Source organism: Lissotriton helveticus, chromosome 2_1, assembly GCF_964261635.1.
Source record: "Lissotriton helveticus chromosome 2_1, aLisHel1.1, whole genome shotgun sequence".
NCBI classification, from domain to species: domain Eukaryota; kingdom Metazoa; phylum Chordata; class Amphibia; order Caudata; family Salamandridae; genus Lissotriton; species Lissotriton helveticus.
This window is the reverse complement of record NC_136059.1, coordinates 94,361,034-94,388,145: the sequence shown is the minus strand read 5'-3', so window position 1 is coordinate 94,388,145 and position 27,112 is coordinate 94,361,034. Positions and strand designations below refer to the sequence as shown.

The 27,112-nt window shown below is 44.9% G+C and overlaps 1 long non-coding RNA gene across 2 annotated transcripts in view; it reads left to right on the top strand.

The window, feature by feature from the left end:
• Window positions 1-27,112, top strand: part of LOC144817750 (uncharacterized) — a 191,598-nt gene that overhangs the window by 560 nt on the left and 163,926 nt on the right. The window lies entirely within an intron of this gene.

Sequence of the window (27,112 nt, the reverse complement as noted above, 5' to 3'; positions counted from 1 at the left end):
AGAAATGCAGTTGAAAGGCAAAACAGCCCTAAGGATGTTGAGGTGACGGAATGGGCAACACTTTAATACAAAAGCCATCACCACAGAGATAACAGTCACAGAAATGTTGCTCTGTGTTTTTGGTACTGGTTGGGGTTCAATTGCTAATCTTCATCTCAGGTGCGACCTTGACACAAAATAGTTCACCCACTCGTGCAGACATTTCACAAGTGAAATATATTAAATGCTATATTGAGATTTTGCGACAGGATCACTGTGACAGACCCACGATCTAGTATGGAACAATACATAACTTTTTAAGGAGTGCTATATAAAGAACTTCTGCAGTTTCCAAGCTCTGCCAAAATAGATCTTACTATTATCTGGAATTCACTTTACTGACATCGGAAGATGGATGGCCGACTATGTCTTTCCAGGATTCTGACTCATGCAACACTGCATTTTGTCAGGTTACAGGTTAACAGGTCGCCCCATTTCTGCATTACGTTAGGACATGTAAATCCGTGCTAAACCATTGCAGCTGATTACAAATATTATATCAGAGTCCGTTATGTGTCTTTTGAGCCATTCGGTAAATAACTTAGCAGAGAAGATTCCAGAAGGGTGACTGCCATTTCACTTGATGGATGTTGAACGCAGTGGAAATATCGCGTCTTCACTATTTACAAAGTGTTAGTTGTTCAAGAAGTGAAGGGTTTCCAAGGTTTGGGCAGTTTTCAAAACCACTTGCTTATATACTAAAATTTTGTCCTCCATATTTTGTACGTTTGCAGTTTCTATATTATGTCTTGATATTTTAGACCACGCAGCAGAGTAGATTTCAATGGCTTCAAAATTGTTCTGGTTTAGTGTCGCACAGTTTAGCCAAGGATTTCCCAAATTATACATTATCTTCCTAAAAAAATGAAAATGTTGAGCTTTATATTCAAATAAAACATTTTATTGTGTCGAGGGCATTTCTGCTAAGAAATATAGACAAAACTGATATCAAGTGTTACTTTTTAACTTATCACTATACATACTATTTCTAACATTGCAAGCAAGTGAAAGATTTTGCATGAGAAAAGAGGATGGAATTTTGAAAGAACATTCCAAAAACCATGTTCTCTGTTTCTTTTTTCATGTAATAAATCTGGGGATGAGAAAAAATAAAACTTCACATGCAAAGTCATGAAAGTTTGCCCTTCACGAACACTGGTGTAGTCTTAAAACATCACCTGGGGTCTAGGTTAAGCCTAATCTATCACCTGTTGCTGCTGCACGTCGTGTCCAAGCTGAGCAGGACATCAGGCTCCATGAAACTGAAGAGCAGCAGTTTTCACTGTTCTTAGCTCCATGGGATAACTAGGGAACCAGGTATGTCAGACGTTTTTACGATGCCTGACTACTAAACTGAAGTGGGCACTTCTAGGAACAGAACCAGTTTCAAAGCTTACAAATGTGTCATGTAAGGAAAGAGAAAATATGTCAGATCATGATCTAGCGCGATCTAGTTTAATTAGCAGTATTTGGTGCCTCTCATTATTAACAAAGCTGACCACTTTATGTTGAAATTCTATATATATGTTGCACCACCATTGCAGAGGCCTGGTGAAGAATGGCCCTCTCGCCCACCCCTCCTTCTGATGAGCATATTAGGTACGTAATAGGTACCCTTAGCAGCCACAAACATGCTGTTCTCCACTGACAGAACTCTCGTCCTCTGATGTTTGGTAGTGGGAATGGTAGGCGGCCCTCGGAGCAAATGCTAACAGCTGCCAAACAGTGAAAGCGCCCTTGCAGACCTTGAAGATTCAAGCTGAAACTCGGGGCAATTTGCATTCCTGCTTTTAATAACTTTGCCAGCTTTTTACTTAATGAAGCTCCTAAAGCGTAAAACATTGGTAAAGTATTTGGCTTTGCAACTTCGAACACCCATCAAAATAAATACAATTCAATAAATTAGATACAAAAATATGGTTTTGAGCCAGGGAGACAGAAGATCTGAGTTTTTCTTATGCTCAGCTCTTTTTCTCTTCATCTACTCGTAACCTGGGTTTTGTGTTTGAATCCTCCTACCTCTTCTGATCAGCTTCCCTCAGATCTTCATACTTAACGTTTTTATTTACATAATATATGTAGTTATATGTTGACTTTGATGGGTTTTTTTCTCAGTAAAACTGGTTCATGCACATGGGGTTTATGTTTGTGTAAAAAGAGACTTTTCACCATCAGGCTTATCCTGGGCCCACATGTGCTACAACTGCACTATGGCATCATTCTTGGGTTCTCCATAGTACTTAAGAATGAAACCTGCAGAGCAAATGCAACATCCTGTATTTTTTTACGGGGGATGGTGGAGCATGTTGAGAACTGTTAAAGAATGTTTGAGGCTGTTATGAAAAAGCTAAATACGTTTGAGGCAGGCGTGTAGTAATCAAAGGTGCATTAGCCACAGAGACCTGAAGCGCCCTCCGAAACATGATTATTTTTGTATTTGATTACCCAACAAGCTCTAGAGTCCATAGTACCCTTGCTGCTTCACTGTTTTGCGGAAGTGGTTAGGTGTGTATGAAAAACAGAACTGTGTGGGTTTTTGCGGCATCATGGAATAGGTGCGCAATAGGAGGCGTGAAGCTCTTTTAAATGATTGGTTTAAGCTCCATGTTTTTTTTTTGTTCTATAACTTCAGTGTTAGCATTTTTATAAGAGTGCAATCCAAGGACATTGATTCACCAATGATTAGGTCTGGATTAGGTGATATCACCTGACCCTAGATCATATTGCCGAAAGTGACCGACCTGTAACATGAGTGACATCACAGGAAGAGACATCAACTGTCAACCTTGGCAGACATTACAGAAAGTGACACCACACGACCTTTGATACTGCAGTGGCACTTGCATTGTGCAAAAGATCATCATACTGGCTCTCACAAACATAAAGTTAATGTTCACATAGATGAGATTTTCAAATGCCACCATATGAGTTGGAATTCAACTGTGCAATGTGTATCATAAAGTTTGTGACAGATACCAGTCATAAAACTTATGATCAAGTTACCTCAAATATACAAAGCACAGCTAACCGTAACAGACCACATTTCAATGAATGTAACTTCTCGAGAATTCATGAACACAACATAACACAAAGTTTTAGTCCTGTCCCATGTCACACATCTGCTGTTAGAGTTACATATTTTTGTAAAAACTCTGCATTGCTGCACACTTAGAGATTGTCACGGAAATCAGCAGATTAAAACGCTCTCCAGACTCCTCAGGTTTCCCGGTTAGAGCATGGCAGACTGGCAGTCTTTCGATAGGATTGTTACTGATGATAGAATGGTGTTTGCACCGTGCAAATTTGTCGCAGAGTCAAAACTCTTTTATATCTACTTGGATGGACATTTTTGTCGAACTGAGGCTTAAAATATCAAATATAACAACCTATCAATAACAGTGAAGTATTTTTTGCCCCACATTAACAGAGAGAAGTAAATTGCAAACCATAAAGGTTTGTTAACACATTGGTAAAGTTGTAAGGGGGCGTGGTCTGCAAGGCCAAGATGGTGGGTCGTTTCTGGGAGAGCTAAACACAGCTCCTTAAGATTGTTTACAGTAAGTTGGCAGGGTATGCCCGGACATAGGTCGCTTGCTCACGTTGCACTGGATTCAAGTTAGCCTGGCTGATGAGGAGTGTTACCCCGAAACCAGGATGCTTGTTTCCAGTCCAGAGAACATCTGGCTTAGCCTTTCGGGCTGGACTGTTCCCATGAGGAACAGGGTCAAGACTGATTTGCAAATTGGCTGGATCTGAACTGGGGTGGCATTTCAACCCAGATAAGTGACTAGGGGTGAGTCTCTGAAAAGTTTCAACGCTCCGTCCACCATTTCCTTGTGTTTGCTTTGTTCGTCCTAAGTTGGGAGGGTATGCCCAGACGTGTGTCCCTTCCTCACTTTGCCACTGGATTTAAGCTGGCCTGGCTGATGAGGGGTGTCCGGTCCCAGGATGCTTGTTTCCAGTCCATGGAAGATTTGGCTTGGCAGTTAGAATGGACTGTTCCCATGAGGAACAGGGTTAATACTGATTTGCATATGGATGGGTTTGAACTGGTGTGGCAAAGTGAGCTAAAGAACGATGATGGATTCAACCCAGATCCCGGAATGGGGGTGAGTCTCTGAAAAGTTTCGGCACTCCATCCATCATCTCCTTGTGTTTGCTAGAGGGTCACCAGCCCATTGGGACAGACTGTCCCTGGTGTACGATGGGCCTGAACCACTTTGGAACCATAGGTGGCCATGTTTGATCGGCCGGATGCTCGCGCTGCCCCTTCATTTTTGTGGTTTATATATAGGACAAGCGGGTCAGGCTGTGGGCCTCTTGAAGTGAACCGGACGTACCACCTAGACAATGGTTCGGAGGCCGAGGCCACGTATGCCTGAGCCTGTGGTATACTCTGACTGCTTGGAGTGCCTGGGAGAGGAGCTGGGGCAGGGCTCTGGTGAGTGGAGAACCAGCTGCTCGTGCTGCTCCACCCTATAGTCACTGGGTGGTGGCGACCAGGTCGGATCCAACAGTTCATCCGCTTCACAACCGTGGTCTGTGGGCCCCCCAGTGGATAGTTCTCTTGTGTGGTGGCTGGGCGGCCTGGATTGCAGAGCGGCTGGTAGCCTTGGGTAAGGATAAGGGCCCAACATCACAGGCCCAATCGAAAACAGATTCCCCACCCCTCTGGTTGCACCGGGAGGGACCTCATCGGAAAGTACCCTGGAGCACCTTCATTGAAATCGACAGATTCTGGAGTCATCCTACAGGCCATTCAGGCCTCAATGGAAGCAGTGGAAACGAGAATTGGAGAGGTGAGAATGGACGTTACTGTACTCAGGCAAGACCTCTGTAATGTCGCAAACCTGGTCACAGAGGCCGAAAGTTGAGTCTCACCCTGAAAAATGCAATATCCACACTTAAGGTCACTGTCTCAAAACTGACCCTCTCAACAAAACATCTCAAGGCCAGTTCGGACGCTGCTGAAAATAGAGTTCGGTTGAATAACCTCCTCTTCATAAGGTTTCCCAAGGGCACGGAAGGTACGGACCCTGAGAAATTCTTGGAAACTTGGCTTAAATCCTGGGTCTCGGCTGATCTCCTCTCCCCCTGGTTCGTTCTGGAGCATGCCAACAGATCATTAGTGCCTGAACCTCCACCGGGGACTCTCAAGCGACCCATGATTGCACGGTTCCTTTATTTCTGAGACCGAGATGTAATACTCCGGGAGGTACGGAAGGCTGGAGACCTCATGTTCCAATTCACACGCATCATGATCTTTCGGGACTACTTGAGATGTATGCAGCAGAAGCAGAAATCTTTTGATGAGTTTAAACAAAAGCTGAGAGCCATAAATCTCAAATATATGGTGATGTTCCCGCCCCTTTGAAAGTGATCCATGACTCCTGTGCCCACTTCTTTAGCACTCCGGAAGAGGCCTGGGATTAGGTGGCAGGGTAGAGAAATCTCACCCTATCAGACGGAGCAGATTGCGAGAGCGGGGGGGCATTCAGCTAGGCACCTCATACACCCAATCACAAAGGATGATGAGGTCGTACCACCGGCGCAGCCTGGCCCGGGATCTTTGGTATTGGGATTGACTCACAGAGATCTGCCACAGGTGTGCAGGCAAGTGGGTAGACATGAGCTCTTCACAAGAAAGAAAGGGTTACTCCATCTTGGATATTTAAGAGTGAGCAGCACTGTGGGACTGTGTGCAGTAGGGAAAAGGGGAACTGCTGAAAAAATAGGTAGGATTGTCCCCTGGGCCTTGTTCCCTGTTGGTTGGGGAGTGCACAGGAGACCCTCTCCCCGCTACCTAGTGCCAACCATAAATGTGGCCCCAAAGGCCAAAAGGATTATGAATAATGGATTTTAACAACTTTATATGTTCATCGTTGTCAACAAAGAATTAAGGATATAAGAACATAACAACTTGGCATATTCTTCAGATCATCACAAACAATTTGTGTCTACCAGACTTTGGATGCTTATAAAATCGATGGGAGCGGATTCCATTTTTTTCTGATTGCCTTAAGTTTGGGAATTTCCAAATAAGGAGTGGAGAGGGATGTACTGCCTGGTTTCCCTGCACCATCAGTACTTTGCCAGACTTTTTTTGTTGACAGGTGCGGTGTCCTTGCCTCAACTCTCAGTTGTTCTGATTCAGACATAAATGTGGCCCCAAAGGCACCCTGCTCAGAAAACTTTCTGGAACTGCAAAAGATCAAAAGAGGAATGTCCCTGCGGTCTGACATCTGTGATGAGCCCTGAGGGACTAGTTCTGCTTTCTCTTGTACCCAGGACAAAGAAGTGGACTCAAAGGGTCATTTAGCTAACCTCCTGTACGACTAAAGGGACGTAACAAGCTGCAAGAGGCCTTTCTCCTGAAGTGCCTAGCTGGCCAGTTTCAACCGGGCGTAGACTGAACTATGCCCTTGACCTCTACTTACCCTGGGGTCCTAGGGTCTTTAGAAGTGTACCAGAAGAATGTTTTAAAACGTTTCCACCAAAGGTTTAAAGGGGCTTGCCGGAAAACGTTCCAGCCAGCAGATCCACAGCTTTGAATTGGATTTCTTCTTTGTCCCTCTCAAAGGCACCCACACCTGAGAAAAAAACAAAGTCCAAATTTGCATTGGGACTTAAAAAAATCAGCTAGAAAGCTCCAAAGCTGCTGGGCACCAGCAAGACCAACCTGCTTCAGATATCCAGCTGTCTATTCCACAGTAGTGGCTACAATTACAGTGGTGTAGTACAGGTGAAGATTTTTCGTCCGAAAAATACTAATGTCCTATTTCACATTGGGCCTTGAGAGAAATGTCAGAAATGTTCTTTAAAAGGGTTGCGAAGTCCTTTCTGAAGTGGTACTTAATTGTTTTCAAACTTTTCGACTTCCAACCTTTCACTGGGACTAATCCAGTAGGTGTATCCAACCCGGGCCACATCACGGTCATCCTCAAGTCATGCCTAAGTCCCCGTCTATCGCAGCCATTGACTATCATTAGTGCTTTGCACTCTTAGATGCTATTTTTACTTAAAATACTTTACTTTTTTGTTGTCTTGGTGGAATTTTGTTACATTGTACTCTTTTTCTAATTTGGTTTGGGTTTTTTACTGTTTGGTGTTATGACTTTATTACTGGCTTTCCACTGCATAAATACCTTACCCATTGCCCTAAGTTAAGACAGTCTGCTCTGTGCCATAGCTGCCTGGGAGTTAATTTAGTGACATTATTCCTTGAGGTGGACAACTGCCACCCAAATAATAATCAACTTTTTTTTTTACAGTTTTCAATACCTAGTGCTTAACAGTTGATATAAATGATAAAGTGGTTGTGAGGAGGAGTTGTTCCTGTGATATATACATATGTGCATTCACTTTCACACCGTTCAAAACCATTGATTATTCTAGAGTTTTTGTTCCAACGCCTAGAAACGTGGGTGCCTCTGAAAATATAAACCAAATGACTCAAGAAACATAACTTGAAATACAACTTGTCACAACATAAGTTTGGTCTTCGCTCATGCAGTACGTAATAGTGCTGGTTTTCAAACAAACATAAAACACCCCACGGCAAAAGTATGAATTAAGCAATTAACCAATGTCTATGCTACAGTTTCAGAATAATTAAGGGATTGATTTCATGTCCTTAACAATTAAGGATTTAGTAGAGGTCTCTTGGAGGGGAAACTGTGGGAGCCATCTATAGCCATACAGTGAAAAAATGTGATAGCCTCATGTTTAGAGTGAAAGAATGCCACTGGTGCCAAGGTGGCAGTGTTTAATCTGAAAAATATATATTCCTAATTTGTCAAGAAGGAGTCCCTGCTGAAAATCTGCATGTCTGTATCCCCTCCAAAGACAGACTTGTGCCCCTCGAGAGTGTTAAGGTGCCTCTCATGCCAGTGTTGAATGTTATGTACAGTGAAGTGCTGAGTGTTTTATTGATGCTGAGAGGAGTCACACAACACACACACTCTCTTCTCCTCTGACACCTGACGTTGAGTATCCCTGCCCTGAAGCAAAATGATGATAGCTGGAATTAGTGCGAAAGTAGAGCCTTCAGTGTTACATCAGGTGTGGAAAGTGTGCAGAGACAGTTAAAAAGCCTGTGATTAGTGCACTGTTGGAACATACTCAGTCAAACTAGGTGGCCCTTGCCTTGTCTGCCACCAAAGTCTATGGTTACCTTACCGCACACCACGCCAATGTCTCAGAAAGAACATCAGTGCTTTAGGCTTTATAAATAGCGAGGCACAAGTGTTAAAATGATATCAAGGCTAGACGAAAGGCTTATATTCACAGCACACATTTGTTTTGTGTCCTAGATAAACTCCCTAGTAATTAGGGGATAGCATGATCTCCTTACTTGTCGTTACTGATACGGTGGGAAAAAATTGTTTTATTATGAATAGAAAAAACAAGGTCTGAACCTGAGCGGATTAGGCAACACCTGTGGGTTACACAATGCTGCATGAAACGAATTAAGGCTTAATCCTTACTTACTGTACATGCATACAAGAAATGCAGACTTTGCGATGGATGTCTAGAAGACTTCTTTGAAGGACACATACATGCACTTCCCATAGCAAAAGTTCAATGTTATAGAAAAACAAAACCCCAGATTTCTGTAGGTATTTTGTACAATTTCTTATAAGTGAAATTCTTATCCCACAAACATATGCACATTCATAACACCTTTATTAAAAAATACATATATACCTATAGCAAGCAGAGTTATTCAGAAACACTGCTATCCGGACCTCTAAAACATACAGGCAATATTTGCTTTTACAAATATTTATTAGAAATTAAAAGACGCTTTTATCCCTCTGAATTTCAGTTCAAGAAAGCTACTCAAGCTGAGTGTGACTACTACAAAGACTTTACTGGATGCCAAACCACATGCATTGTACCAGTGGTAGGCCTATGAAAATTATTTAAAAGAGCCATGTGACTTATCTCGGTAAGCGGTTCCTGCAGACCAGCGCTGTCCACTTTAAACTGTTTTTGGCCTCTGTTTCCACAGACACAGGCCGATAGCAGGCTAGAAGATTGGCTGATTGCAGGTGATTAGGAATATAAATTACAAATGTATTAATTAATGTGATAGCTTTGTAAAGGAACGTGCGCCACATTTCAGCCTCAGATCACTACAGGATTGACAAAGTAGGGGCATTTGAAAGCCCTAATCTGATGTTCCTTAATGGTTGCCCCTCTTCTCAATGGAGTTCAGTTGGGACGCACCTGGGCAGTTCAGTATTCAGGATTTTCCTGAACTGCGTGTGGTTTGGGACTTTTCTCTGATCAGTAATCAGGGATTCATCAACCTGCAACTAGAAATCTGCCTCCATGTTTAATCTGACTGAAAACTTTCTGGTTGGCCAAATACTGCATAGAAGAAAGTTAATGAGCACAAATTACCACCGAGATCTATTACCTGCTGTGCCTGTCTATCCTTGTGATGCTCTGAAAAAGTAAAAGAGTGGCAGTTGTCTTTCTCTCTCCCTTCCCCCATTTTTACCTTTGTGTGTATGTGTGTGTGTATGTTTGTGTGCGTCTGTTTGCCTATCACCATAAACAGAGACGGAATGGAAAATGTAGCATTCGTGATGGCATTGTAGCCCTTTAGTCCAAGCAGTTTGCCAGGCCATTTATGTGGGCTGTGGATCTTTCCAAGAATCATTTGCAGGTTATGGCACAAGCCGTAACCAAGATTCAAGACCATGACACGGCTAGAAAAGGGCCTACCTATTATTGTGTCTGAAATAATTAACACCCACAATAACCTCACGCCTTTCCTCATCTACTACTTCTATCTTGAGCACGAGAACTCCTACTTTGCTAGTTACACAGTAATCATGGGACGCTCTTCCCTTAGTCAAGGTATAGTTTCTTTTGCAACGCTCAGCAAGTAGGTAGGTGATCCATAATTGTTTCAAACCTTTTTGGCCAGTGCCACTTGCATTTTGACTTCACCACCACACCTACCCACTTATATAACAAAGGCATCCTTTGTTTTTCACACACCGTTTCAAGGGCTTCTAAATTCGAGCCACTCACATTATTATAAATCAGAGTCACTGGTTATCTGACTGCTCACATTCTATCACTCTGTTCAGGTCCATTTTTGGCAACAGGCAAAACATGCAGTCTTACGTTAGGACAAGGCCTAAGAGAACTGACATCACATATTAGTCATTTTTCAACAATTAGTGGCTGAAGCCCCTTTGTCATAAAAATCAGTGGCAGCTGCCTTCTATCAAGGGCTATGGTATGAGTTGAAGGTTGCATTATCTCTGGTAGTTAGTAGACCTCCTTCAGTAGTTGCTCTTATTGACCTAACTTTTCAAATTGCAGCTAAGTTGGTGAACGTATTGCAGATCAGAATGCAGTAGGTGGGGGTGGAGACCTTTTATCCTACACCCTCAACTGAATCGAAATCTGCTTCAGGGGAAGAACCCAAGCCAGCCGCGGCCCGTGGATGGAGTACCGTGGTGCAGAAAGGCAGGGCGGGGCAGGGGCAGGGAGGGGGGTGCTAAACACCGGAATATGGATAATTGGAGGTAAGTAAACAATGTAATAAATAAAACGAATTTCGTAGCGCGCCCTGCATCGCATTTTGTGTTTAGCACCCTTCCCCTCCCCCGCCCCGCGTTTCTGCCCCACGGAACTCCCTCCACGGGCCGCGGCTGACCCAAGCAGGTTGGAGGTGTTAATGGACCGTTATCTAACGACAAGAAGGAACGATCATGGAAGGCAGGGCTTTGCATTTATCATGGGCAAGTTGGTCACTTTGTATGGGATTGCGTTAAGAAGTCAGAAAATGCCAAAGCACGTTCATAGATGGCAGGCCTAGAACAAGCCCAACTGACATGCCACTGTCTGTTACCTGTAAGCTCACTTTTATTTGTAAGTAAACATGCTTTTAGCACAAAGTCCCATGAAGGAATTGGTATTCGTGGACTCTGGAGCCTCCATTTGATTTATCAACCAGACATTTTCTAGAGATGTATGTATTTGCTGTTATTAGGACAAATAAACCCAAAGAAATTCAAGGTATTGTTGGTGCTCCATTAATATTGGATTAGTTGGGGAGGCGGGGGGGGAGAGGAGTGAACTACACCATTGTTTAAGGTCACAGAGTCACTGGATTCCTTAAATGCAAGGCCAATAAGGAATCTTACCGACCGGTATTTGTCCACCTACATCGGGCCCCTAAGTTAACTCTCAACACTCCAGCTAAACTATTGTTCTAACAAATTCCTGTTTAAAGTTACACAATCCACAAATGGTTGGAATGCTCTGTCAATTACAATTTCCTCTGCCTTTTGCCACAAGGAGTGCTACTTGGGAACACTTAACACAAAACAAACCACGACCTGTTTAGTCCTTGCACTTCCACTCCAGGAGAATACCAGGAACACCAAAGAAGAGGTTAGAATGAGGCTATTGCAGCTGCATAAAGAGATTATTTTGATGTGTTCAGCAAGAACGTGAGGAGATACCTTGCCACCTCATTGAGAATACAATGGTGCTTTAGATCTGATCCTTGGTGCTGCTATTCTGTAAGGATGTAATTATCCTCTCACAGTTGAGGAGGATGAAATCCTAAAACAACTTTTGCAAGAAATTCTTGAAAAATTCTCAGATATTCTACTTCACTGGCAGGATATCGATATTTATTTATTTATTTTATTTATTTATTTAGGTTTTATAGAGCGCGAACAAGATCCTTACAGATATCAGAGCGCTTTACAATGAAAAGAGTTGAATATACATAAAGAATACTAAGACACAGTATAGCGAACAAACATGGGATAAATAAAATAAAACACCCAGAAAAAGTCGTAGAGTACCGAAGCCTGGGATCATAGTTGTTCCTAGAACAAAAGCAACGAGTCTCAGATGAAAAAAGGTTCAGGACCAGGTAAAGTGGTCAGGTAAATTTTGCCATGAGAATCGCTTTTACTTCATTTTTGAAAGATACGAAAGAAGAATTAGATCTGGTTTCAGGGGGAAGAGTATTCCAAATCCTAGGCGCCATCCCAGAGAAGGATCGTTTTATTGAATCTTTGAGGTTTCAGTAGAAGGTTATCTGCGCCCCTAGAGGACCTTGAGCCACCAGAGATTGTCAATTTCTGTGCGAGGTAAATGGGAGCCTTGTGGTGTAAGGCCTTCTGTGTCATGCAAGCAATTTTTAGCTGGGTTCTTGCTTCAAACGGGAGCCAATTCAGGGATTTTAGGTCAAGGGAGATGTGGGAACTTCTTTTCGAGCCGGTGATGAGTCTTGCTGCAGAGTTTATTGACGCTCTAAGGGGGGCTGTAGTCGCTTTTGGGAGGCCGCATAAACAGACAATACCATAATCGACACGGGGGATAACTAGCGCGTGTACAGCCTGTTTGAAGTCGTTGACTGGCAAGAATGGCTTCAACTTCCTTAGAATGTTTAACTGGAAGTTTGTAGTGTTGCTAACGTGTTTCTGCATGGAGAGATTGCTGTCCAGAGTAATTCCCAATGATTTTACTGAGTCCACAATAGTTGGTTGCAAGTTGAGTGCAGTGAGATGTTGGATTAAGTTTTGCATCAAAGGGATTTTAGTGGGGGGGGGGCTATAAGAAGGAATTCGGTCTTAAGAGCATTCAGTTTGAGATGATTATCTGCCAACCATGTTTGGGTGTTCCTGAGTGTGGAGTTAAGCTGTTTAACCCCTTCGCTGCGGCCGCAAATTTTCCCCTGTGCTGTAAACAAACGAACAGGGCAGGGCCGTGACGAACCCCAGCCGTCATCAGCACACGCCCACCGCGGGGCGTGACTGCTGGGGTTCGTCACCAGCATGGGAGGGGTTAATGTCTTCCAAGGTGTTAATCTTTAGATATAGTTGTGTATCATCAGCGTACATATGGTATTGCACGTTAGACACTTGGAGAATTTCGGTGAGCGGCTCCATGAATAAGTTGAACAATGTCGAGGAGAGTGAGGATCCTTGTGGGACGCCCAGCCTTAGGTAGGAAAGAGTGTTGTTAATCTTGAATTGTTGTGTTTGGTTATGTAGAAAGGAGGTGAACCAGTTTAGCACTGGTCCTGCAAGACGCATCCTCAGCCTGAGCAGATCCAGCAGACTCTCATGTTTGACTGTATCAAAAGCTGAGGATAGGTCCAGCAGGATGAGTAAGCATGAGCCGTTCTGGTCCAGGATTTGAATCGCATCATCGATAATGTGAGTCATGGCTGATTCCATGCTGTGCCCCGCTCTGAAGCCAGATTGGTGGTTGTCAAGGAGGTCAAAGCGAGCGATATGTTTCGTTAGTTGGTGGTGCATGCATTTTTCAAGCAGTTTGGCTAAGGTAGGGATATTGGATATAGGACTATAATTGTTAAGATCTGTGGGGTCAGCTGTTGGTTTCTCAAGGATAGGAGAGACTTGGCCGACTTTGAGGGTATCTGGAATGCAACCTTGTTGGAGTGAACTGTTAATGATTTTGGTCCAAAGCGGAAGCAGCCATGAGGTTAGGTCTTTAACAGCGTTAGCGGGGAGCGGATCAATGAGGTGATTGGAATGTTTCAAGGTATTTAGAATCTTACCCAAGGCCTCTTCCAAGTAGGTGTCAAAGAATGACCAGGCGGCTTTGTTCTTTGGGACACATTTTGAAGAGTTTTGGTGTGTTGTGGTAGATGGTGACGGAGGGGTTTGTGAAAGTGGCACAGAATAAAGTAATCGGTCCTTTAAGAGATCGTTTTCGATGTTGAGGGTCTTCTGAGTAAAGAAGGCAGAGAATTGTTCACAGTTGGGTTGCGATTGGGCGGCGGCTTGAAACTGTTGAGGGACGTCCTTAGAATGTGTTTTGATTAGCTCAAATTGTTTTTTAGGGCGATTTCTAGCTTGGTCTAGTTGATGTTTGAAGAAGTCTGCTTTGGTGCGCTTAATCTTCTTGTAATAGGCATTTCTCTTTTTCCTTAGTAATTTGAGGTGAATAGTCAACGGGACTGATCTCCAGTTGCGTTCAGCAACTCTAAGAGAGCGTCTGTCTTCGTTGAGTAGGCTATTGTACCCAGGTTTTGAGTATTTAGTGGAGACTCTTAAGTTGAAGAGGGGCTACCTCGTTGATTATTGAGCTCATCGAGTTGAAGTAGTGGTTGGTGAGATCATGCACGTCTGTGGTGCCAGCAGGAGGCAATAAAAGGTTGTAGCTTGAGAGATGTAGAGTGCATGTGTTGAGTTGTTACACGTCTCTCTTCCAAATCTTAGGTTTCGTAGCCTGGACTGAGTTAAATTTTACTGTTTCCTTGATAAAGAAGGTGATAATGTGGTGATCAGACCAGTCGCAAGGTTGTAACGATTCCAGTTGAATGACATCCGTTTTGGAGATTATTTGATCTAGGGTTGCACCTTTCTTATGTGTAGGGCCAATGCAGGTTTGGGTTAGGGCTAGGTCATCCAGGAAGTTTCTGAGGCAGTTCACAATTGAGTTGTTGTTGTCATTCCAATGGAGATTGAAATCGCCGAGGAAGATTTGGTTGTTTTGCATACCGTTGTTAGATGAAATCATGTCCATGAGTTGTTCCGAAAAAATGAGATTGTCACCTGGCGGATGATAGATGATGTGCAGATAGCAAGCTTGTTTGCCGTTGCTGCTAATGTCTAGGCAGAAGTATTCGCAAGACGTGAAGACCGGGGACGTGGCTCTATTTACAGTGATGTTACTACGATGAATACAGGCTATACCTCCACCTATCTTACCGATTCTGTCTAATCTGATGATGTCGTAGTTCGGGGGACCTACAGAAACCTGGCTATCTGATTCCTCCAGTGGGGTGGAGGAATCAGATAGCCAGGTTTCTGTTAACAATAGCAGGTCTAGTTCTTGTGAGATGATGAGCTCCGCTATGTCCGCAGCATTTCTGGAGGCAGATTTACAGTTTAGAAGTGTGCATTTAAGACGGGGAGTAAGGAGGCAACATGCGGGGTCTTGGGTGAGAGGGACGTTTCTAAGGTTGCTCTCGACGATCCCTCTACTGTTGTGTCTGGCCATTCTGAGTGGGTTAGGGTGGAGAGTAGGGATGGTCGACTGAGTTGCGGCAATGCAATTAGTGGGAGAGGGTTCTTAGGATTGAAGAAGAGATAATATATCACTTTCGGAGAACGGATTGACGCTTCACTTAGGACGAAAACACGTATTGAGGAGGGGAACTGAATTCCGATTGGGTGGAATGAGTTTAGGCGTGTGAGTTATGTGTTGTGATCGGTAATTCCGGTTAGAGGCTCTTGAGGAAAAGTTACGCCAAGGTTGGTTGGCTATCAGATCCTTGAAGGATTGGAGTTCCTTTTTAATATGGAGTAGCGCCAACATTATTTCCTCAAATCTAAGGTCGGGTCAGTTATGGCTGGGGTAGGAAGCTGTGTTCTGCATGTGGATGGCTGCAAAGGTGTGGGTAAGGATACTGTTGGAGGTAATATTGTGAGAGAGGGTGGATGAGAGGGGGCTGTAGCGGTCTGAGTAGAGGGGAGGGTAGTTGAGAGGTGGGTGGGGAGGGGGAGCTAGGGGGCGGGGGGATGATCGTCCGGTAGCGTATTCTCATCGCGGTAGTGTGAGGGCAAGATCTGTGCCAAACTAAGACTTCAGAGGGGGTGGATGTTGAGGGGAGAGTCCGTGTGATGAGAATCAATATAGGGTGGCGGTGCTGAGACCGGCGGGATGTTAGAGGATGTGGGTGGCTGAGAAGGTGGGGTGGCTGGCTGTAATGTAGGAGTGGTGAGGTTAGATGAGGGCATGGGGAGCTCAGAAGATAGTGCGTGGTCGTTAAGTTCCTGTGACGTCAGGACATGTGGCAGGGCAAGGCTTCGCATGGGGGGGCTAAGACGGGGTGAGAGCTTGGGAGGAGTGGCAATAAAGAGCGAGGAAGTCGAGATAAGAGAGGTGTTGGTGTTAGGGTGGGGGGTAGCTATTGTCTTGTAATGTAGGGATTCAGTATCCATTGATGGGACAAGTGCTGTATCGGTCGCATCGGGAGATCGAAAGAGTGGGATTGTTGGGGTATTGTGGAGTGTGAGGTTAGATGGGGTCACCTGGGTGTGGGTAACGTAAGAATCATACACCAGAGGTGGACGGGGAGGATATGACGGAAGTGGGCAGGGGGTTGGAGGTCTAAGATGTCAGGGTGGTCGGGTGAGGAGACTCCATGTGTGATGATACTGGCAGGAGATTGAAGTAGAGATTGGGAACCCACATGAGGTTTGGACACTAGGTTTTTGATGGTGGGGAAGATGTTGTCCATGAGAGAGAGATTGCGGTCTGTGGCTTAGATAAGGATAATACCATTATTGTAAATGGTGATGGTTGCTGTCGCCTGGAAGAACTGGGAGGGCGAAATATATAAAATAATTCCATGCACAGTTTTCCTCGAAGAAGAGATCTAGAGAGAAGTGAGGAATGCTTTCCTCCATTGGGCGCTTCGTTTTGCATGGAGAATGAGGTCTGTGGTTGTAGTCCCCTTGATTGGCTGTGAATACTAAAGTGCCTTAGCTCATCCCTTTGCAGCGTGATTTTAATGTCTAGTTGTCCGTGGTACAAAATAGACATGTGATCTTCTTGCCCCCTTTGTGAATCCACTTGGTTCGGGCGTTGGGCGATATAAATCCCCCACCCCTGTTCACCACTACGGCATAACGTACTGAATCTTTTCCTCACTAAACTTCATCATTTTTATCAAGGAATGGATCGGGCTACATGCATAAAAGAAAGATTAGGTAGACTGATGCCCAGAAAGTTCTACTTTTCCTTCAGAATGTTCTTTCCATCCCAGAACAACCGGGCAGGTTATGGGTTTGTGGCTCACTGGTTAGAAGAGGCAGACCCGGACGCTGAGATCAGACCCGGGACCAGGGTTCAATTCCTGACGCGGCAGGGTCTTGAACCCAAAATGTCCACGGACTCGGTAATTCTCGCTTCAGTGCCTACTCGAATCATAGGTTCACACTCTGCAACTCTGGGCAATAGCTTGCTTAATCTCCACTACGGCCCCCCGCGGCGGGATGCCTGGCTTTCACCTTGGGGATACCCAGTAGGGGCTATCTCACAGGGAAAAACCAGGACGGGTTCCCAATGCAAAGCGCTTTGAGACCTGGCGGTGATATTGCGCTATATAAAAACCTATCCATCCATCATACTTCAGGCATCCTGGGCAAAAAATTGAAGGACTTTGGTATGTCATTATCTTCGTGGGCAAAACTTGCTAAGTGTGACGGGGAGCTGGACGTCAACACTTCAGTCCTCTGGCCCTACCTAGCTGCGTACATATCACAATATGCGTTTTTGCTTCTTTCGCAGGCCCCTTGGAACAACTATCCCTTTAAGGATGTTGCAGACATGGACCGTGGCTTTGCTGGACTGACACTGCATATGGCCAATCATCAGTCGCGAGTGAACACAACTGGCCGGAAGAAGAAGCGGAAGTTCCCGGACTTTGAAACTTCTAACAAGGAAGATGTGAGGAAGCAGGCCCAGTGAAGCCCCCCAGACATCGGGGAATAGAGGCACCGAAGCAGATAGTTGGAAGCCAGAAGGCCACTGTTTCTGCAAGCTGCCCCACCACGTTCCTGAAGGAGCGTGACCAGCCAAGGTACGTGCTTGTGTACGCAAGCAGAGCGGAAGGAGCAAGGTGATTGACTGGAAGGATTCGAGCCTTATTAAAATAGAAGGCTCTTTTGTCTAAGGCAGTAAAACGACCCATGTCTGGCAGTTCTGATTAAAAGTGTTGATTTGCGCAATTCCCTACTCAAAGTAAAACGTTTGTTTTTCTCTCTTCTGATTATTGTTTGCTGACTAACACGGAAGTGATTTAGCACCCGCCTATTATTTAAACCTAGAGAGGAGTAACTATGGTAAGAACTTTATGTTAAAATTATACACACGGTGATGGGTCAGGAATATTGAAATATATGGAGTGTTTTTCCCTCACAAGCCCATTCCGTGTATATAAGCAAATCAATCTCTGAACACTTACCTGTAGCTTTTCCTTTTCAATCGAGGGGCCTCCTTCTGCACGATGGTCCCATCATTCCGGCTCCTGGCACTAAGAAGAGAGGAGAAGACTGCTTAGTAAAAAACTGTTACTAAATGATGGAATAAAAGAGCATACCATACAGTCTCGCATCTCATAAACCCCGTAAAGTCCTATCTATGATTGTCCCCTAACTTCAATCCCAATTGGTGACACTAAGTCTGTTAAGAATTTTACAACTCAATGTACCATCTGCAGTCAGATCCTTGGCAATAGATCACCTGGAAGTATAATAACAAGTGAGCCAGTTGGTCCCTGTTTTGTGCAGTAGAACCAGACAGGTGATTTGTGTGTTTTGGATGGTTCTCCTTTCAGGTGTCCTTTCCAGACTGCTTCACAGAATTAGCTAGTGTGTAAAGTGATGCAACTCACAGCAGGGTAGTCTTCAGGCCGGCATTCCCACAACAGAGGCACAAAGAGCTGTGATTTTTCTGCACATGGGTGAACCAGCCAAACTAAAAGAATGTTTTGGGAAAGAAAAAGGATGGGCCTCACCAAAGTGGTCCCCTTCACGTTGCACCACAAATCCTGCACTCCCACCCATCACCCCTACCATCTATCAAATGGCATTGCTTGAGGGAGACTCATCAGTAGCTCTTTGCTCAGAAAGCTTTTAAAGAGTATTATCACCCCTTCCCTTATGTCTTTGTCTAAGTCTCCTCTCTCTATCCTCGAGAATGTCAGCAATATACTTCCACTGTCTAGAAAAACAACCTCACTTTCATTTTGTGCACAAGGCCAAGGCAGGGGCATCAAAATGGATCTCGCAGGTCTCCATGACTCTGACTCACTTATACACACTATGCATATACCACTCAGGCTACAGATTCAAACACGCACAACATACACCTTGGATGTTAGCACTAGGAAATAGGTAAGCGCATAGAAGTGGAACTTTACATAAGTGGGCCAGTATTCCCCTACTCCTGTGACTCAGATGAACATTTCTGGTCCAGATGACATGGTGAATGCTAAAGATGGCAGCTTCGATTCTTTAGCGCTTCCACGCCAGCACTCTGACATCCTTCGCAAATCCTGGTGCTAGTGAGGATGATCAGGCTGGCTAGAAGTGCAACAGAGTCTGGGATGTTGATGCCACTGCAAGGCAGAACTTGACCAGATGATTTGGCCCAAAGAGGAGTGATAGGGCCTGCAATGTCGCTGAACCTCCATGTAAAGATGGCGGTCATTCGGGACTGGCAGCCCAGTGCCTGCATCAGTGAAGATGAGGTGACCTTGAGCGGGGGATGCCGGAGTGCCAGAGGCTGATCTGTAGGAGCAGAAGGTGGGAGCCTGCCGCTGGGATCTCTCATCGCCCTGTTGTTGCTGCTGCAGTTAAGAGCCCCTCTGTGGCCTGAGTCAGACAGATGAGCGTAATGGGCTGGGAAGTGAGGTTCATGCCAGTAGGAAGTCCTTGAGGCAGCTGAGGACACATCGTGGCTGATGGGGCCTTGAGGAGAGACAAGGAGGCGTGGCAGAGGGGCCCACCACTTTCGGGCCCCCTGGTTGGCTCTACACATCGACTGGTACCATTCCCTCTTTGAGTTTACAGAAGACGGCGAGTGACCGGAAGAGGAAAGGCTACAGGCCTTAGAAATATAGAAGCTGGTGCATTTCGAGGGAAGAGAGAGTGCCATTGGTGACCATGGGGGGTGGTGTAGGCGAAAACTCTGCCACCCCTTTGGTATTCTCCTACTCGTTCCCCTGAAGCCTCATAGGAAAGAAAGGCCACACATGCGAGAGCAGCCTGAGGCCAACTCAGGGTGACAATACAGAAGCCTGGCCTATGCGTCTGGAGGTGAGACTTTGGCATCCTGAGGTGTTCTAGCAGCAGGGGGTGTGGTGCCCGTGCTGTAATAAGTGTTTTGCCTGTCTGGGTGCTATATTGATATGCTAGATTCAGAGTGGGGCTCCGCTGGTGAGTAGATGTCAGACTGTGGGGCCTTGTGGGTGAATCATTGCTGACCCTATACTGTACTTCAACACTGAGTGAAGCTCCCAAGGACCTATATACTTCTACCTGATTGTAATCTCCCCTGTCAGAGCTATCTATGTAGTGTCCACATGGGAGCACTGCAAGGGTGGCACCGAAAACAAACAGCAGCAGAATTCTGAAACATAGATTTGCCCTGGAAACTAGAGAACGAGGCTGGTCTCCACCAAGCAGAGACATCAGGAATCACGATATTCATAGATAAACCCCTCAGCGACTGCCCTGACTGCTCTTGGCAATAAAGATAAGAAATGTAAGGTGCTTATTTCTAAGCCTGGGCGGAGTTCTCATAGCCGTTCTACACAGGAATTCCGCAAAGCGGTAAAAAAAAACTCTGCCGCGCAGAGTTCCGTGAGCGAGCGAAGTTGCTTGTCCCACCTGTTCGCGTGATGTTTCCGCCGTATGTCAACGTGGAATGCGTTTCGGGCGGGAATATTGCGCAAACTGCACTACGCGGAGTTCATACGCCGATGGCTCTGCTCGCCCCAGTAAGTCCTTCTGGTGTTAACATTGATATATTTATTCCCCTAACTTTTATCGCTCTTTTTGAATTATTTCTACCCGTTTTATTATTTTTTCCAAATCCTCTTCGATCTATCCGTTTCTAAAATCTTGTTATCCCTGCATTATCCTATTTTCTTATTTTCTAAATTTCAAGTTTCTGTATTTTACTTCAAACTGTCTCTAGTCTGTACTAGTCTGTCTGTAGCTTCCTTTCTTCTGCTTTGTCAGTCAACTTTCCCTCGCCCCTTATATATTGTGGCCTGCCTAGTGGTGGTACTCTAAGACCCGGAGAACCCATTGGTCACATACTACTACTACTCTGCCGTGCAGATTGCAAGCCCAATGCCCAATGCCCAATTAAGGTATTCTACACATATATGTTGAGATGAGAAAGCTCAATCACTAAAACGAGAGAGTGGCCATGGTCACGTTGGACACCCCAAAGTTGTGTCTTCTTAACTAGGCCTAGTATTATTAGCAGCAGTTGGTGAACTGATGACCGTGCACCAGGGCTGGGAGGAAGTACAAGGAGGACGGCCCCATTGCATTTGCCAAACAAGACCATATGTCCAGTTGTCAACTCGTTAACTGTTTTTTAAAAAAAAATCTGATTCATCAATAGCTCTAGCCACTCCTTAACAGTTTGTCTTGAGGCTTTTTAAAAATTGCCACCAACACAATGCCCAACCGGATATTTTTGATGGAAGATACTGGCTGTAATTTATCCAAATTATAGTGATGTGTTTGGTGTATTTTGCTCTAAAAAAAATGAATCGGGGAGGCGTATCTGGCATCTAAGAAATGTGTAATGTTTTTTTTAGCCACACCGACCACCAATGCCGGGGCCATCAGTGACGGCACCAGCCAGTCCGCAGATGCGGCAGCGGTAGGGGGTGAGCCAGTGGCAGTGATGGGCGGTGGTAAGTCATATTGACAATTATATACTCACTGTAAGGGTGTAGTACTTATTTGTGAACAACAGGTGAACACAGCAAGAGTTGGGCTGAGTAACTAATGGCTGCTTCTATTTACAATTCAGCAGAGAAAGTTTCATGAACAAGACCTTTAACTATGAGTTGATGGAAAAGCGAACGAAAGATGGAAGGAAAAAGGACGGGTAAAATGTATTGGAAGAGAAGGGTGCATGGGTGAAAACAGATGCATATACTATAGGTGGCTGATAGGATGCGTGGGCGAGTGAAGGATGGATGAAACGTATAAGGGTGGGAAGCCTGCTTGGGTGGGTGAAAGTGTATGTGTGAAAGGATGCCTGCCTGGTTGGTTTTGATTGAAAGGATGCATGGGTGGGTAAATGACAAAAGTATGTTGCTGAAAGGTTTGTTGAGAGTGAGACAAAGAGCCATGTTTGGATGGATTGCTATATGGATGGATGGTTTCATTGGTGAAGACTGGATTGAGAGAATATAAAACTTAAATGATGGTGAGTAGCATAGCCAAGGGTAATAACAAATAAAATACTAGAAGAACAATGCATTGAAGAATGGAAAAATCCTTGGGAAGGAGAATAAACACAGGACTAGGGTGTTCCTCTGTAGTAGTGATCTTCTAACCTTCACTTGCTTGTAATGTTTTTTTCAAGGTTTTTTTTACTCAAAATGTTGAGGTTGTATTTCAGACTCCTCCCTGGACTCTCAATAGTTTTCAAGTGCAATACATTATGTATCCTTCCTACCCACCCTTCATCAATCACCTCCGTACCCATGGCATCATTTTATGTGTTTTGCTAAGAGCATTGTTTACGATTTTTCTTCTTTCTTTCTTGATGTATAGCTACTCCTGCAGATCCGAAACCACCCAACCAGCAGGAGATTGCAGCACGGACCCAGCAGCAGAAACTGGAAGCCATCAGGGCCGAGTACCAGTGGCTGGTGGCCTTGGAGGAGGAGGAGACACAAGTTGCTTCAGCTGCCCTGGGTCCCGGCCAGGTCACAACAACACACCGTCACCGCGGTCGAATGCTAGGCGCACACCGCCAATCCACCATCACTGCTGCTCCCCCTTATGTCTACAGATTTGAGCGCCACATCATGCTGAGGGTGGCCAATATTGAAGCCAGGCAGGAACATATGGACGGGCACCTTAAGAAACTTCTAGCCCGCTAATAATGGCCACTTCAGTACTTTCAGGTTCTTCAATACCTCTATATATTATTAACCCCTAAGGACCCTGAGTTGGTGGGGGTGGATTTCCATTATGTAGAAGGATTGCCGTACAACAATGAATCAATCAACCACAGTTCACTTCTCTTACCTGATTAGATGAAGCGAGAACTGCATGGTTTCCCAAGGTGCCGTGGTGGTGGTGGTAGTAGTAGCAGCATGCATTGCTACTGTTTTAACATTAAAGTCAAAGTCACCAGAACTGAAGCAAGGTCCCACTCCCTCCTCGGCAAACTCGAACTGTAGGATAACAAGACTGTTCATCGCAGGGTACTTAACAAATTGAAATAAAAAGGTTAATGGCATAGAGGTGTGGCGCCGCGGCCAGGGCGACTGACGCTGGAATCTGGGGACCACGGTTCGATCCCCGGCTCCTGCGGCAGGTTAGCCCAGCACCATGTGACTCTGGGCAATAGCTCGCTTAATCTTCCCGATGGCCCCCAGCGCCTAGAGACCCTTACGGGTGATTGTGCGCTTTACAAATGTGGACTTTACTTTACTTTATGCAAGCTTTGAAAATAGTCACCGGAGACTAGACTACTAGAACAGACACAAGAAGAGAGATAATATAAATATGATAAGCTGAATAATTTAATTCATCAGAACAATGGTGAGCTAGTAAAAGTTACAAAATGTGAAGTTGACTCGAGCTGCGAAGTGGACAAGCTTAACCTTAGACACAAATTAATACACTGCCTGGCAATGAGATGTTCTCTAAAGAACAAAATATAGTACACTGTGCGGGGATGGCTAATATAATATACTGCCAGTGTGGGCTATAAGAGCTGAAGAATTAGATCCGCCCCTCCAAGTGTGTGATCAATTAATGGTGTAAATCATTAAGTCATACCTCAATAAATCACACAGCCCGGGGTAAGAGGCTTAGGGGTTTGATGAATGAATGAGAAGGGAGATTTGGGGAAAGGTGAGACAAAGACAAACACTACACAAGGACAACATACATCTTGGCAACGAGCAGCCGACAATCATAAATCTGTTATTGGAGGAAAAGGAAATGAAGGAGCGAATGAGTACAGGTAAACCAAACCAAAGAGAAACCAAGTCACATTATTAGGATCTGTCTTACCGAGCTTTGAACGATATCAAATTTATTACACATTAAACTTACTGTAGGATTCAAGTAAACAACACAAACACACGCAGTTCAAATGATAACTAAAAGAAACAAGCATTGGCATAGCCAATAGATCTCGCATTTGGGACCTTATAAGTATTAAGCCATGAAGCACGTATGTTATCTGGGTGCTACAACATCTACTATTCTTAAATTGTTTGATACATTTCACCTTCAGACCGTTGGTACTGAAACCCTAAATGCATGTGAGGAGGAAAAGAAAACTAATTTTGTAAGAGGCTGTGAAGTGTACATCTTGCTCACAAAACACCCAGGTACATATGCAGGCCACTGACCTGGGGTCGCGTGCAGAAATGGACGCTCTAGATATAGGGACACAGAATTTAAAAAAAACGATATTATTTGAGACATGGGAATGAGCGGCCAGGCACGCGACATTGGAGCAAATACCACCTACTGGCACTGAGAGGGGACATTGGAGGGAGAACGGATGAAGAGAATGGAGAAGACAGGAGAGTAGTGGGTGGTGAGATAGCAAAGAGGGAAAGGTCTGGAGAAGAAGATAACTGATAGAGGCGAGAGTAGGAAAGAAATTAACAGAAAGGTAAGTGGCAGTGGTGAATGAAGGAGGAGTAAGAATGGAATGAGTAAGTGAAAGGAGGAGGGGAAGGACGGGTGACATATGGTAAATAGAAGAGAGCGTAGGCCACCGATGGGGTGGGGCAAGACATAATAAAATAGGGAGATGAAGATAGGGAGAAAGTAAAGGTGCAGGACGGCGCAAGTATGGGTACGTCAGACAGTGAAGTGAAAAGAAGACACATGGAATAGCGGAGAATAGGAGGAGAGAGGAGTCAGTAAATGCCAACTAAAAGAGAATCAATGACTGTGAGGAGGTGTGAGAATTGAGTGGGAGTAGAAGGGATGAGCCAAAAGAGGAATGCAAATGCTGCCCTGCTTGGACTGGTCGATGAATTTAAATAATATTTGCTGTTGGTAAAGAGCGCGTGTTCTTCTGTGTGCGTTATAAATTTTCGCCTCGCATGCACATTGAAGGAGCTGTTTCAAACATGCGGGAACTTTCACACTGACATCAACATTCAAGTGTGTCGAAACCTGCAGAAAAACCTGAACTTCGGGGTTTGTAGAGTCTACGGATCACAACGCACATGGAAATGTTTGTTTGTTGTGTTCACTGATTAATATTACAACGAGGGGACCTTATGGAATCCCATCCCAAACTAGTCTCTAAACATGTTAAAGCAGTACATAACTAGCTGGACTTTTACATTCAAATTTGACGTGGAGTTTCCCACAAGAAAATGTATTGTCACTTCAAAGAGGTGCCGGCCCGGGGTTTCACTTGGACATGCACGCTAGCGGCAGGAGTTATGCAAATCGCGCCCCTCTGGTGATGGCCTGCGACAACCACAGCTTTACACTCTAAACATAGTTTCACTTTCACTCCCTCCGACAGCCTGCAGCTTTTTCATCCATGTGATATCGAGGTACCTTGCTAGTAGAAGAGTTCGGAAAAAAGCTTTGATCAAACAAGCCTTGGGCTGTGGGTGGGGGGGGAGCTTGAGTTGCCCGGGAAGTGCTTGAAATAGAAAAATAGACCAGAGCACTTGCTTGTTTCGGAGAAGTGTTCAGAACTCCCCAATTAAAAGTATTGCATTACTGCCGAGAAGTGCAGATACACTTCCTCTCAAAATAAAATAAAAAGTGCAGGTACTCAGTGCCGAACAGCACCGACCCATTTAAAGCACCGGTTACCCTACCTACCTTACCCTACAACTACATGCTCATACCTTTTCAAATACCATTCAGCACAAAACAGACTGCCTCACCTAACCCTACTCGCTAACTTGTCTTTATTAGTAATGCAGAGCCTTGACTTGTCAACAAAGAGGCAAGCTTGGTGCTACAACTCACATGAAGCAAACACGTCTAGAGTAAAATCGCTGTTCAGGATAACGAGCTTTCTTTCACACAATTACTCTGTTTTCGGCCGCTGTGCCCTCAGGTCCTCTGTGGGTTCGGCAATTGCGGTGACCTCAGCTCTCCTTCTCAGACCTCTGAGCAAGAGGCAACTGCGCCTGCGGTACTTGCTGTTACACAACCAATAAAACTACACGAGTGAACCGCCCCTTGGTGGGCGAGCACCGAGGATCACTGTGGGAAATTCCCCTCACACGCGACGGGGGAGCGCAAATGGTTAGAACACCAGCAAAGGTCACCCACTCATCAGCATGTCTTACGCTTGTGCAAAGCGCCGTGTGCGACACAACCACTAGAATGCCCCTACTCTGTGAGCAGCAAGTACCAGGCTCAGGATTATATCACATTTCTGTGAGCTCACACACAAGCTGTTCTTGGAAGTGGTTTTAAACGCAATCCGTTGAGCTCAGTTTACTGTAAAAGCTTTATAGAGCCACCAACATGGCTCAGATCACCGAGGGGCGGTAGTGGTATCATTTTGCAAGTGATTTTATGATCGAAGCATTGCAATGAATGCACGTGCTCGAGCTGGGTTTTAAGTGGGCAAGTCCGAGACCAGGGCCCGGGTAAATAAACAAGTGCGGTGCACGGCCACTGCAAGGAATGTGAGGTATGCAGCTAGCACCCAGCCGCGCTGCTGCTCGCTCCCGAGTTCCCTAGGCTAGGGGAGAGAGAAGGTGGATCATGCACCCGCTATTGGCCAATTGCATGCTGTTTTTCTTAGAAAGACGCTTCTTAAAGGCCAATCGGGTGTGAGCAAAAAGAAAAAGCACAGTTGAAAGTCCTTACTAGATGTCTTGCAGAGCAGCGCATGCGCGCTGGCTCAGGCAAGATCTAAAAAAAATACTGTATTGCCAAATTGGAACTGGGAGTTGCATCTGCTTGATTTCTCTTGTACGGTCCGTCAATCTTTGGTGCCTTGCATCTGCGGTCCGGCAAGGTAAGCATTGGTTTTCCAGTTTGGCGCTGGATAAGAGGGCCTGTGAATTGGAAAACAAAAATTATATTGAAGAATGAAGTAGAAAGAAAGAAATTAAACTAATGACTAGAAGTCCACCGTAAAGACTCAGAGGAAGCGCAAGAGGAATAAAGAATAGTCCCTTCTGCATTAATGCATTTCATGCCTGGTGTGTGAACAAATTGGTGAGACCAATTTTACAACAACCAAACATCCCAAATAAAATGGCTGCATGTAATGTAACTATCGGTATCAGGCTGATCAAACTGGCTTGATCATCTTTTCATCATCACAT